The sequence below is a fragment of the Lissotriton vulgaris genome, chromosome 5 (genome assembly GCF_964263255.1).
Source record: "Lissotriton vulgaris chromosome 5, aLisVul1.2, whole genome shotgun sequence".
NCBI lineage: Eukaryota > Metazoa > Chordata > Amphibia > Caudata > Salamandridae > Lissotriton > Lissotriton vulgaris.
The window spans coordinates 1,046,535,229-1,046,549,436 of NC_141693.1; the positions used below are offsets into that span (position 1 = coordinate 1,046,535,229).

The following is a 14,208-nucleotide window of genomic DNA, read 5'->3' on the forward strand; positions in this document are numbered from 1 at the left end:
CTTTATTTTCCTGTTCGGGATAACAAGGAAAAGTCTGTCAGTCCCAAACAGAAAAAAATAAAACACACCACCTCATCCTGGAAAGAAACTCTCAGCTGAAGTGGGCCCTTCATTTTTTGTTTAAAAAAAAAACCCTCTCACTTTAGGAGTTTGTTTTTGAAAAATTAATTTGTTGAGTGCTCACATTGCACATGGATACTGTTCAGCAACTTTACAGTGCTTCAGAGGAGCAGCCATGGTGGGGGTTCATCTGATGACAGCCATGCTTCCCCCAGGGAATCCTAAATCTAAAAAATGGAAGTCAAAATCTCCCCAGAGGAAAAGGTCCCAGGCTGTGGCCAGTCAGGGTCCCTTGTAGTTAAATAAGTTATTAGTGAGCACCCACTGAGCTGTTAGTTTGGCGCAAAATCTCAGAGTGGGAAAAGGGCACATTTTGGTGCTGCTGAAAGCGCTTTGTTGGTCAGACAAATTTACTGCCTCATCCACGTCCAAGGTTTTAACTTTGGATTCACATTTTTGGAAGTTTGTATTCTGCAGTGTAGCAAGACTGTAAGCTTTAGTCAGGCAACACCCCATAAAGCCGGATACCTTTACTGTGAGGGTCTGCCTCTGCACCTAGTCCCTGTCCTCCAGAAATGAAAAAGTGATTAAGTTCCTCTTTTTCAAACTGCTGGGAAAAGTCCTTCTGGTCAATCCTGGAGCCCCTAGCTCCACAGGGGAGGTTTATAGGACCAGGTATCTCTCCAACCAGGTCTCCTGCATGGTCTAGCTCTGTGGTCAACTGGGTGCTCTTGGAGTTAGGAGTCATTATGCATTTTGTGTCCCTGAAGGAGGCAAACAGGCCAACCACTTGACCCGTGGAGAGCAGCTCCCATCACTGGGTCCCAGCAGGAGTTAGGAGACCTTGAATGAGCCCTCTTCTTCCAGCAGGTGTCATTAGCCAATGCCTTCTTCTTCAGGTGGGCTGTTCCCAGGTCAAGTAATGTTCTGAGTAGGTGGAGGTAGAGGTGCAAAATGTATTCTGTGCACTTTTGCCAGTGACTACGGAAATTCTGCTACACAATCCTAGCTATTTTCCCTCAGTCCCCCACGTCCATTTGCTTGCAGTGTTTCCTCTTTAACTTGTGGTAAAATGACCCAGTAGTCCCTGCTTAAATGTGTTGTAAACCTTCTGCTACTAGGCAGGCCTGTCTGTGAATGGGCTCTACACCCACCAACAGTGTCCAAACTGCTTTTCTCCCCCACTGTGACTGGACCTTGAATGTCTTGGAGGGTCCTGGGAATGAATAGGAGTATTCCCTTCATCTCCATGGCCAAATAAATATTGCTAAGGCTGCACTTGTGGAGTGCATAAGTAAGCAGTGTTGCTAGTGTTAATGCCTCCACTGAACAAAATACATATGAGAGAGGGCCTATTTTGTACATGTGGCAGAGGATATATGTTACCTTATGTGACGAACGACAAAGCCAACGAGAAAGAGAAATGTACAGCGAGCAAGATTTTCTTCTCTTTCAGGTGCGTACAGAACAATATATAGGTGCCTGGGAAGATCAACTGAAAGCTGAGTCTCTTCGATTAAACTAGGTCAAAGCATTAATCGGTTAACTTCTCCACCACTACTAGAGAATGACATTGGCAAATCACTTGACTTCAAAATGTGGACTGTGCTTGTAGTCTCCACAATATACATTATGCAAGCCTAGACAACTACTGACTACTTGGGATGATCACACCTGCTGTCTGAGGTCAGAACTTGGCCTAGCATTGGAGTGTGCTAGGGTACGATACTCAACACTCTGACAAGGGCCTCTCTCTCATACTTTGATGTCCTCCCACAATGTGTACCTTTAAGGAATGGGGGGCTGGCATGCAGCCATCTATCCTTTCTTTCAACTCTTTCAAGCTCTAGGCTCTGCTGGCATGTTTATTGGTTAGTTCGAGGGAGTGGGCAGCTTGCCATTCATTGCAGTTTTACTGTGCAGAGTTATGGGTGCACACAAACACAGAATACCTTGCCACCTGGACAGATCCCAGAGCAATTGGTTATGCACTTTCTTCTTATGGGCACCTCAGATGCTTTATATCTTGCACGGTGGAAAAAACAGAAGTATCCTCCACTTTCCATGCATGGCTGAGATATTAAGATTGAAGAACTATTCCTTGCTTAGATGACTGATCTCTCACTCATTTATAAATCAGAAGTATCCTCACTTGCAGCAGGTGCCAGAGCTATCATTAACCTTTAATAGAAAGCCCAGCAGTCCATTGCTCAGTTGACACATCCCACACTTACTCAGTAGAGCTATGCGTACAAGAGCGTTATGGCTCACTTATGAAAGATGGCAGAAATATCTCTGGCCCAGACAGCTGGTGGATAGGTCGTTCAGTGAAAACAGTAGCATTACCTTGTCTCTTATCTGCCACAGACAGTACATCTATTGCCACATCAGTCACATACAAGAGTTAACCATCTTGTAGCATAAATTAGAGACCTACGTCTTCCTACGTTGATTTATAGCTGACTGTGTATCCGTTTACTTGTCTGTCTGTCTGTCTGGCTATAGCTAAGTCCTGGGACAGATAGTCTCAAGCACTGAGGGCCAATGGGAGCCTTGGTAAATGGTCCCCACGAGAAAGTGACTTGGTGAGCTAGACAAACAAGTGGACACAGAGACACAGGAAGTATGAGGACATAGAGTCTCTGGCTTGGCAGAGTGAAATCAGATGATCAGAAATCCCCAGAAACTAAGACACTGGGACAAGAGACTTATGAATAACCTCTTGGTCCCTCCAAACGTTCATGTGCACTTTGCATGTTCTCCCCTCCAGGCTGCATTATAGCCTGGGTGTAGAACATGCCCAGGCTCCCATTCCCTGGCTGAACGCAGAACCACAGCGCAGCGTTATGATTGGCTATGGGGAACCGGGGAGCCTGGGAGCCCGGGTGCTTCCTGTTTTCAGAAAAGAAGCCAGGAAGAGGACGGAGTAGAGATTGGCACCTGATCAGGGATTTGTATTATCCCACCTCCTCCCTCTCTTTACCCCCCCTCACTCCTCTACTGCTTTCTAGGAGCAGTCACCAATGTGGACTCAAAGCTTCTGCTGTTGCTATAAAAAATTCTGGGGGCGAGAAAACAGCCAAAGCAGTTTCAAAGAGAGAGTGTAACCTCACTCACTACATTTAGCCAAAATAGAAAATAAGATGGCCGTGTTACTAGAGAGAATTGAGAGGCTGAACTCAGTTTTCTGAAGGTGAGGACAAACTGTGCAGAATGACAAATAGAACAATACAGCTTGAGCTAAAGTTATCCTTATTACAGAATAAACACGAGGAAATGGACTCATTTCAGACGCTCTACTCTCTGGACTATATGTACTCATGAACATAAAGAGGACTCCATAGGCACTGTTTCCCTGGTGGAGGCATTAATAAGAATACGTGGCCTCCCAGAATATACTCAAGATCTTTTAATAGCAAGGGCACGCAGAGTCCCCTGGGAGATGTCTCCTAATACCAGGTATCACAGAACCATGCTGGTTAATTGTTATGATTGTAGGGTTAAAGAGTTAATCCATATGAAAGCCATTCCCGAAAAGACTTACGGAGTGCAAAAGGACCACACTTTCAAGATCTGCTCAGATATGACAACAGAGATGGCAATTCAAAATATGATTTTGCAATTCTGAGCTGTGGGCACTCAGTATCCTTTGTTAAGTTAGCCAAATAGACGATTATTTTTCAGGGCAACTTTAATTTGTTTTCTGGAGTAAAAAAAAGTGCACACCTTTCTGAATGAGATTCATCATATAAATATAAAACTATTTAATTAGTATTAGGCACCGTACGTCGGATGGAAGTGTGATAAGCAGGGTAAGTAAGCAGGGAAAATGACACACAGTCATGTTGTCAAGGGAGCACTAGATGGTGCTGTTGAGGGCTGCTGGTGGGTTACCCATAAGAGCACAAAGAAAAGGACTAGCTAGGGATTTCAAGCATAAACAAGTATTTGCATAGCCAATAGGTCTCGCCTTTGGGACCTTATAAGTGATTAGTTGTCCAGCACAATATCCTTGGTGCAACAACATCAACTGTTGCTTGGCTAAACACTTATAATGTCCAAAAGGCAAGACTTATTGGCTATGCCAATGCTTTGTTTTACATTGGCATTGAGGCCCTTGGTGTCTGTATTAGAGAGGATTCATTGTGTGATGGGCCAAGATGTGGGAGGAAATAATTTCTCTGTTTGCAGACGTTCTGCTATATGCGTCGAAACCCGAGCTGACTATATCCAGAAAACTGAATGTGTTTCTAGGTATATAATAAACTTGGAAAAATCCCACATATACTCTCTTGTACGAGGATTATCGAGATTGCCAAGGGACTGCCGAATTCTTATTGCACTTGAGGGCTTTAGATACCTGGGCACTTATATAACGAGAAATCTAAATGTGTTCTTTGACCAAAACCCCTACCCATTGCTTGCAGAGCTGCCATGTTTAGGATGGTGTCCATGCCCAGGTTTCTATGCGCTACAGAACACCCCTTGCTGCATCCCAAAGGAATTCGTAATGAGGCTGGAAACTGAGAGCAGGCTGTTTTTATGGGAAGTAATTCCCCCTATAGATACAAACAAATGGACTAGGTGAGTGTATGATGGTGGGTGGTTTATTTGACATCAAGAAATGTTATTGAGCCACACAGCTGGCAACCATAAACGACTGGGTATCCACACCTCAAGAAGCAACAGCGGTTAGGATAGACAGGTATGCAATGGGCTAAAGCGGCTATGCAGCAGCATTATACAGAAACAGACGTCGAAAAAATACACCTACACCTACCCACAAACAGATGGTGATATCAGTTTGGAAAGAAGTGACAGCCTACTTGGGATGTGAGGGGATAGTGATGCTTTGGCAGAAGTGGGCAAGTTAGAATGCTTCACCAAGTGGGGTCCAACTTGCAATACTAAAATGGGAGGTTTATGGGGAAAAGGGGAAATTTTGAAACTTGAAACTCTCTGAAAGGAGTATCAGTTGGCCGAGACAGAAGCATAGAAGTATTCTTGGCCCGTCTTTGTTTTTCCGTACAAGTTGCACAGCGCAACAACTATATATCTGTGTGGGTCTTGGTGTCTGTTTGCCTGAGGTGTGTGTGTGTGTATGTGTGCGCATCTCCCTGTGTGCCTGTGTCTTTGTGAGTTGTCTGTGCAAAATGATAACGAAGGCTGTTAGACTTGGTGTGCATTGTACAATCGTTTCTCAATTGATGACCTAATTAATTGATTGATTGAAAATACGTTGATTCACAAGGACCAAAATGGTTTTATTTCAGGGGGCCAATTATATGCCAATATGTATGTATGTAAATGTATTGGCATTTATATAGCGCACTACTTACCCGTAGGGTCCCAAGGCGCTTCCACCGCTGCGAAACCCTTCCTGGCTTCCCTGAGAGATGGTCCCTTAATGGGTATCTCCAGGGTGAGACCAGGCATCCCCGGCGGTCTGGTGGGGCCGTTAGTGAAGATGAGGCAAGCTAATGCCCAGAGTTGCCGAGTGTGATCGCTGATCAGAGTGGGCACCGAGGCGAGAATTATCGAGTCCGCTGACCCTGGTCCAGAAACCTGCCGCGCCGGGAATCGAACCCTGGTCCCGGGCCGTCCTCTGCTCTCGGGTCTGCCGCCTCTAACCAGTGAGCCACACTACTTATTATAATTAATATTATAATTATTTAGTAGAACTTCTCAATGTTGTCAATAGCAAATAAACTCGGTCTATTTATTTTTATTAGATGTAGCAAAGACTTTTTCCCATGGGAGAGCCTTTTTGGCATTTGAAAACAATTTGGGTTTCCCTCCTAGATCATGACGGTTTTAAAAAAATCCCTGTAAAGGCGCAGAGCCAGGATGAATTTTGAATTCTGTTGATGCAGGCTCCTTTAAAGTGCAGGGCAGAACCGGACAACAATTTCCCTCATGCTTTTTCATGAAGCCATTGGTTATATCTATCCACAATGACAATATTACAGCTGCGTGTTTTGCACACACGGCCAAAACCAAACTCCATGGGCCACAGACATAGTAAGAATGGAAGAATGGGTGAGGTATTCAAAAGCTAATAGGGATTATAATTTGGTTTGAATCATTTATTTTGTGTAGAAAAGAATTTCCCCATAATGGGATGATGATACGAACCACAGAAGGACTCAAAGGAGGGAATTGTAAAATAATTACTTTTGAGGTCCGTCCAAGGTGCTGTGAACATTATTAATTGATTGAGAACAGCTAGTTGGGAGAAAAATATATGAGGTTAAGCACGGGTTCAGTTTTGTAGAAGTTAATAAATAACAAGCCTTGGGATATTATTGCAAGTACAATAAAAGGATTTATTAAATTGGGGGGGGGTGAAAGATTGTATATAGGCAGGCTTGAAGGGCATCGTTTGAATGTAAAATAGAAGGGATGGAGACAACAGGGTCATGCTGTTTGTACTGAATGATTTAATTTGAAAACATGGAGAAGTCAATATTGACGAGCATTTTTCCTTTTTTCCAGCCCTAATGACGTCCAAGTGTGGACGAAATGCGTAGGCTGATGATCTTATGTTATATGAGTTCTTGGATCTATTGTTTCTGAAAAGATTTGCTTGTGAAATAAAAAACGGAACATTACTACAAAGAAAGCTTGCCAATGGACTTGGTTCTTAGCGAATGCAATAATTGTTTGATTACTATAGTGTGAACAATGATGCTCCTTTCAAAGAGTTGAAAATGTTTTGAGGACTGGGTCCCAGTGGCGGTGGGACCACTGAGAGTTGAGCGTTGTAAATACCTGATTTTGGTTTGGAAAATAATCTGAATTATTCACCAGTGCACATGTGTTGGGCCCTCATCGCCTTCAGTAAGGAAATATTACATCATTAAATATTTGGAACAAAATTTATGAGATTAAGTTTTTCTTTTTTAGGGGGGGCTAATTATCGCAAGATGTAGTCTTATTCAAAATGGTTAATTTATCATCACCTAGGTTTTTACACAAGGTTGATTCTAAATGCTCTCCTAATTATTTCAGATGTGGATCCTCTTACGCTGCAATTTGATCTCATACTATATCACATGCTGACTAGATTAGATAGCTTTTGGAATATAATATGAGAATATTGCGAAGGTAAATTAAAGATAAGAATCCCTCAAGATCCTATTTTAGTGCTACCGGGCTATACAACCATTTTCTTGAGCGTCCTAAACTAATTTATATCTGCATGCTGATTGCTCAATTGTAATTATTGTAGAAACGGAGAGTTAAGTTAATTTCTACTTTTTTTGATTGGTTATTGAGAACTGTATTCTGCTTTGTCCATCTCTAGACAAAATTGTGTCAACCTCTGGGGTGGTTATATTTAAAAAAATTATATATATATATATATATATATATATATATATATATATATATATACGCACACACACATATATAACATGTATGCATATTTATGAATTTTCTTCAGTTAATTTTGATTGTTTAAATGAATTAGTTTAAATAATTGATGGATATTTCCATGAAATAAAAAAAAAAGGTTTTGGCTAATGCTAAACAATGCTAAAATCAACAGAACAGCCTCTTCAGGGGTACAAGCACTATATGCATTCTACAGTACAATATAAAACAATAACATGCAGCAGAAGGTAAAGCCAACCATGTCCACAAATAACAATTCCCTTTGACTTGATTTAAACCATTAACAAAACACTAATTCTATCTACTCACTTCTTGTACTTCCCAACGGCCTCTCTTATGTTAGTCCACTGACTTGTCTTTAGTGAATCAAGCATGAGTCCCATCACTACCCAGAGAACCATCATGACGATTACACTATCAACAATCCTGAAATGAAAATGCAAGGATTAAAATAAAATACATAACTTGTCGGTATCTGCACTCCTTACGCGTCTTTGTAAACTATCTTAGCAAACATAGAGCTTAAGTGTGTGAAAGGAGACTGCAAACGATTTATTTTTTATTGACGCTGGTTTATAAACCATAAACAATTTGTTGGTAGAATACCGAATAAACATCTTTGTTGTTGTCCAGGTAGAAATTCCTACTGAGCCATTACAAAAGGGTTCCACTGGAGGAGATTTGCCATTGCGATTTTTGACCAGGACATATCACAACAGAAATACCAACTGGGAGTAATTGACAACATTGGAAACCATTTCCAAAATACTGTTGAGACGAAACAGAACGTTTTAGATAGCAGTTCAGTTGATTTCTAAACGACGACAGCAAGTAGAAATCATTTGATAGCGGTTAACTGCAATTTCCACAGGAGAGTATGTGGTACCTAATTTATTGGACTGACTTTACTAACTCATACACTCACAAGTGCCCCCTTATACACACATGTGCCCATGCACACAGACACCCCCCTTTAAGAATGACATTTTATAGGTGTGTGTGGGTGTGTGTGTGTGTGTGTGCGTGTGTGTGTGTGTGTGTGTGGGTGTGTGTGGGTGTGTGTGTGTGTGTAGCCTCAAAAGAGTTAGGATTCACTTATGACCAAGGCCTTAATCTGCATTGGAGAATTTAGTCACATGCCACATTTGCAGCGCCTGCAGTTTGTTATAGCTTGTAGCATGTAGGAAACTGGAGCAGAAAGAGTGGTGGTGAAGGACGCAGTGGGGTGATGTTGATGATGGACAAGTAATGCTGTGTAACGATTGAGAGACTGTGAGGTCATGAGGTGATTGCAAGGGCAGTAGAATACTTGGAAGAAGGGACGATTTGGGTAGAGGTGTGACATTTACCAGATTAACGCAAAGCAGGATGAGAAGGACATCTACTATGTTGCGAAATTATCAATGGTAGGCTTTCAGCGCATTTCCAGTGCATATATTGCTCCCTCGTTGAGGATTTATGCTGTGAATATCCATGCTTGCTTTGTAAATAGTATGATCTTGTTTTTGTAGCTTCATGCGGTTTTACTATTTATTGTTTTTTTCTGTTAAAGTGAACCAGTTGTAGTCTTCAGCTTTGAAGGAATGTTTGTGTTTAATATTAAGGTTATATGATGGGGGGGATGCCATCGGAATGTTCAGTGTGATCTCGGTCAGTGGCTTCGGAGACACGCCACCTGTCGCTGCGATAATCATTAAAGGTTTAAACCACAGCCTGCTGTCCTGTGGTGGTACAGCACAGCTTCACTGTTCTCTGTAATGATTCAGGAAAGCAAAATGGCTGAAGTATATTAACATGAATTTTAGGCACCTCCATCTCTCAATAGACAAACAAAAAAGACAACAAGACTGGCTTGAGCTACCAGCCTTTTCGCTTTGCCAATATCTATTTTGTTTTATCACGGTTTATGCAACATTTAAATACAGTGAAAGCTTTCAGTACCTCGTCAGTCTAGAAAAAACACTGACTAAAATCAAAGGCATATTTTTGTCTCAGAAAGCACACATTGCCATAGTAATTCCTGGCACTGAAGGGAACTACTTTGTATGTGGATGTGCTCCTTGTGAAAAGGAAAAATCCTGTCACTCACTGTGACTTTATCCAATTGCTGATGGGAGCTGACCCACTGTCCTATTCTTTATGGCTATAGTAGGTTGTATAAAAATGTGGATGACATAACAACAGACCAATGGCAAGACCATTACACATAGTTTAACCAAAAGGTCTTGGCTAATGCCAGATATAAAAACCACAGTTGGCAATTCAAGCTATCAGAAACTTACAAACAACTGGAACCATGACAACAAACCGAATAAAGCAGCAAGTTGAGACGTACGTGCAGGGGTGTGCGTGATCAGGAGAACAAATCTCTTTCCAGATAAATTATAAACACACAAAGGCTAACTCCAAGCTTCGCCTGTGAAAGCGAGTTATAAGCGATAAACAAAAAATCAAGGAAGGACAGAAGAGTGTCGGGTTTCTGTTGGCATTCTCATCTCAGCTGCGTTCAGTGAGTTTGACATTTTGATTAAAGATTCTATTTAGGAAGTATAATACAATCCCTGCTGTGAATAAAATGAGGGGGAAAAATACTAACCTCTTGGTAGAGGGAAGAAGCCGAGTTTAAATCCTGTCTGGAGTGTTTGGATGCCCTTACTAATCCGAATTACAATGAAGGGACCTTTCAGATGTAGTCAATGGCACTGCTGTCTGGCGTATATGGCGCAGTGAGCTCCATGGAAATGCTATTCAGAGCACCATAAAACGTGATATTAAACAAATACAATTACACCTTCTGGTAAAAATGAACTTGTAGCCAATAAACCAATTAACATCATTCAAAACAATACTTGAAAGGAAAAAGCTTATGCAAGAAAGCCTTCTACCAGATGATTAATCGCGAAGAGGGGTGCCGGAGCATGGGAACACCGAGAATAACTGGGAATAAAACTGAGGGTTTCAAACCATGGGATCTTGGACATAGAATAAAATCCATTTTGATAACTGCTGCAGATGCATGGACACTGGCTGCCGAATGGCTTAAGTGGAAGGCTTCACGGTGATGTGAAGGTTTCTGGGGTGGGATTCTTGGAAAACAAAGAACAGATCTGGTTTGTTCAAGAAGGAGGAGGAGAGGAGGAGAGGAAGAACGTGGGGCACCAAATATGGAACTAGTAGAAGAGTGCCCAGGACTTTGAGGCTACCTCCGTAGGGGTATTTGGACAAAGAATGAGGAATTGGCTCCGGTCCAGGGTGGTTTCTGTCCTTGTAAGTCTATAGAATAGAGGGGAAATCATGTGTTTAGAAAAGGGCATGGATACATTTTCCCATAGAGATTCTTATACAATTCCTAGTAGATCCCAATGGGGTTCTTTCAGGAACAACTAGAACCACAAATGGGTAAAGTAGTCAAGGCTCGTGCTAGGGTTCTGTTAAAACAGTCTAGCAGGTAGCAATATGAGCTACTGGGAAAGTAATAGTGATAGTAACTGCTAAGAAATCGCTAGGCGACATGCCATTTAGAATCCTGTCCTATGGGAACTTAGCATACAAATAACCTACAAGATTTCAAAGTGAAGTCCTAATGTTTTGGTACAATTTACCTTAGTATGGGCATCACTGTTTGAGACAATGTAGTGCTACTGTCCCTTGATGACGTGATCCTCCAAGTATTGAAACTGTTGTGGCAGGGAATCAGTCGGACTCTGGTGATAGTTGAAAAAAGGAAGGCAAAGTACAGACTTGTTGTGGAAGATAATTTGCACTTTACTTCCATGTAGGCAAGGACACTGATAGCTTAGAGAGAGGTGATTGGAAGATGCCACAAGGCCCACTTATAACTGGCTGTGGGGTGTATGCGAGAGAACTCCTTTTATGCTGTTCCCATAAAATAAGGTGGGGCAGGCCGGCATGGCACCTCTGAAGAAAGGAGTTTGGCAACACTCAGTCCATGAAGAAGAACCACTACAGTGCGTCTGAGGCAGTGAGATGGTCGCCTCTCCGAACAAGCGTTCTACTATTCTTAACCCTGAACAGAAATGTCATGGGTTTCAAAGCCAGAGTTTTCACTTGCACCCATTCTTGGGGCTGCTTCATATGGGGAACAACAGGTTGCATCTTTTATCCCATGGCCCTTTATACGGAAGATCCTCCCCCACTGATGTTTTCCATGGCCCTCAATCCAGTGTGTGCACCACGTTCCCAACAAAGCTGTTCTGGAGTGTGCACCTTCCAAAGGCGTGCAGGGACACTCAAAACCACCTAGGATGGCGATGAAACTCCGACCAATGGGGCATGTACTGAACATTGCTGCCCACCACCCGTTCACGTTATTTTATAGTACCATGCATAACCTTATTTGTTCCACTTCAGGGACATAGCTGTTGCTAACTCTGTTATTCTATAGGTTTGGTCCACTCTTGGTTTTGAATGCTTTCTTTTTCTAATTAAATGAAGCAGGTGAATGTCATGCTGGGTAATGAGACTTCTTACTATTGTGTGCTGTTTCCCACTCCCCAAAACCTTCTCTGTAGAGCGCAACCACCAAGTCTATTTTTTACAATTATTGTTGGTCTCAATGGGATTCCACCATTTGAGCTCACAGAAACTATTTACAGATCCAAACCTACAATTTTTCGAGCAAGGGGAGCTTTAATTAACACCTACAATTAAGAGACAGATTCTCTAATGGAGAAGAAAAAGCAAAATGCTGTTAAAAATATTCTTATTCAAGATCTGAATTCAGGACATGCCGCTTTCATCTTTTGTGCAAGCTGATACGGTTGCCATAGAAATGATGACAAGGAAAGCATTCTGGGATGTACAAGTATGACATGACAAGTGAAGGAAGCACGGCACGGCCGGATTTCCCACTTCTAATGTCACTTAATGAAGTGGCCATGCAGCAGTATAATAGCTCTTTCAGCAACACATAAATAAATCCACAGCCCAGGAAATAATCAATAAAACTAGAAGAGCCACCGTGAGGGATCTTTAATATTTCTAGCAGTAACGACTGGGGTAACAAAAGACCTCTAGGTTGTTGATAATTTTGCACCAACAGCTACTCTCTTGGGAACAGTCGCGGGCGTATGATAATTTGGGTATATCCTGCAATAACATAGGGCATGGGTGAATTAATTGTGTTGAGGCAATTGAAGAGATGGAATGTGTTCTTTTTGTGGAATTGGATAGTGGTACTGACCATGGAACCTCAGAGCTGCGACACGTGGGAGCTATACATGAAAGTAAATCACAGAAAGACGTGGTGCACGGGTGTGGGGCAGAGGAGCGCAGCGTGGGTGTTGGTTCTGAGAATTTGGCTTTAAATGAATCGTTTGTATTTTAGGCTCCTCTGCTCAGCCTATCTAGGGTGTAGCACATGTAACAACCATGGTCATTGTGCTTGGCATGACTTTGATTTGCAATGTGATGTGACATCTATTTTGCATCAGGCAACTTATAATAAGGAGTAGCGAAACAGGCTAGAGAGCCTTGATTGATGCTTGATCTGATCATGTAAAATTGAAAAGTGGAGAAAAATGTGTTGATCTATTCTTACTTAGGTAAGCAGAATAAATATCATTGGGAACAAATACATGATTCAAAAGATTACCGAACACTTGGATCGTTCAGCAAAATAGATCAGAAAACAACTTTGATAGAAGACAGACAGACTCATTTGTAAATGAAATCTGTTAATAAAATATGAAAACTTGTGTCATGTAATTGAATTGTCTCTGATCAGCAGGCAACAGTCAGCATGGACTATATGGCAACAGAAGTATCAGCCAACGCTTTCCTTGGCTATTGAGGGGTTAGAGATATCCTACTCCCATTGAACACCAATTACCAGTTACAAGATGCAACTGGAATCAAGTGGAATCTGCAAAGTAGCAGCTCAGCAAACGGACTGCTGATAACAGTTAATAACCAGGACCAAATTGAAAATATTGCAGGCAGCGACGGAGATCTGCTGAGTCGGTGGAGGCCTCAACTCCGACCCTCTCTCCGACATGCCTAAGGTAGTTGTAATTAGGAATATTTGAGCTTTACATGCATTAGGTTGAGTGGGGGTGCACATATGGTTCAGATGAATGTTGAGAATGCCACCTTGATCATTTTGGCCTGCTTGTCATTTACTTTGTTTTTCTGAAATAAACATTCAAAGTTTGTATATGAGAAACAAAATAGCAATGATTGTAGGGAGTTTTCTCCCTATGCATTGCTTGATCTCCTGCTCAGGTCCACTTCGCCTGGCATGGCAAACCCAGAATAACAGTGATGGTATCCACAGGTAAGGCTGACTACTAAGCAGTTCCTGTGATTCTAAGGGGCAGGAAAACACTGAATGTGGCATGGTGGGAGCACCACCAATATATGATGCTGCCACTATCGTGTAAAACTCTGAATGAGTCCCTAGTCCAGGAGGAACCGTACATGACTGGTGAATTTGATTTTCCACAAGGCGACCCACCTGTGGTGTCAGGGAATATAGTGGATCAGCAAGGCTAACTGGAACTATGGTCACTGCTCAGGTACCGCACCTTTTGTTCGAAGAAGATGGAAAGAGGAGGGTGAAGTGGTTAGCATGCATGGCTGAGAGGAGGAGCATGGCCACCAGCCAGACCAACCTGCCTAACCTGCTTCTGTAAGTGCAAGTTTCCATGTAACACTTCCAATGAGAATTACTACCATGCCCTCTCTCCAACATCAGAAATGTTGCCACAGGCCAGAACTGATTTCACCAACTAC

At 42.2% G+C, this 14,208-nt stretch overlaps 1 long non-coding RNA gene across 1 annotated transcript in view; it reads right to left on the reverse strand.

Annotated features, from left to right (window-relative positions):
* Positions 1-14,208, reverse strand: part of LOC147711969 (uncharacterized) — a 32,521-nt gene that overhangs the window by 18,003 nt on the left and 310 nt on the right. Inside the window, exon 2 of the long non-coding RNA XR_015295969.1 lies at positions 7,765-7,881. This is a non-coding gene — a long non-coding RNA (uncharacterized LOC147711969). The remainder of the gene's footprint in view (positions 1-7,764; positions 7,882-14,208) is intronic.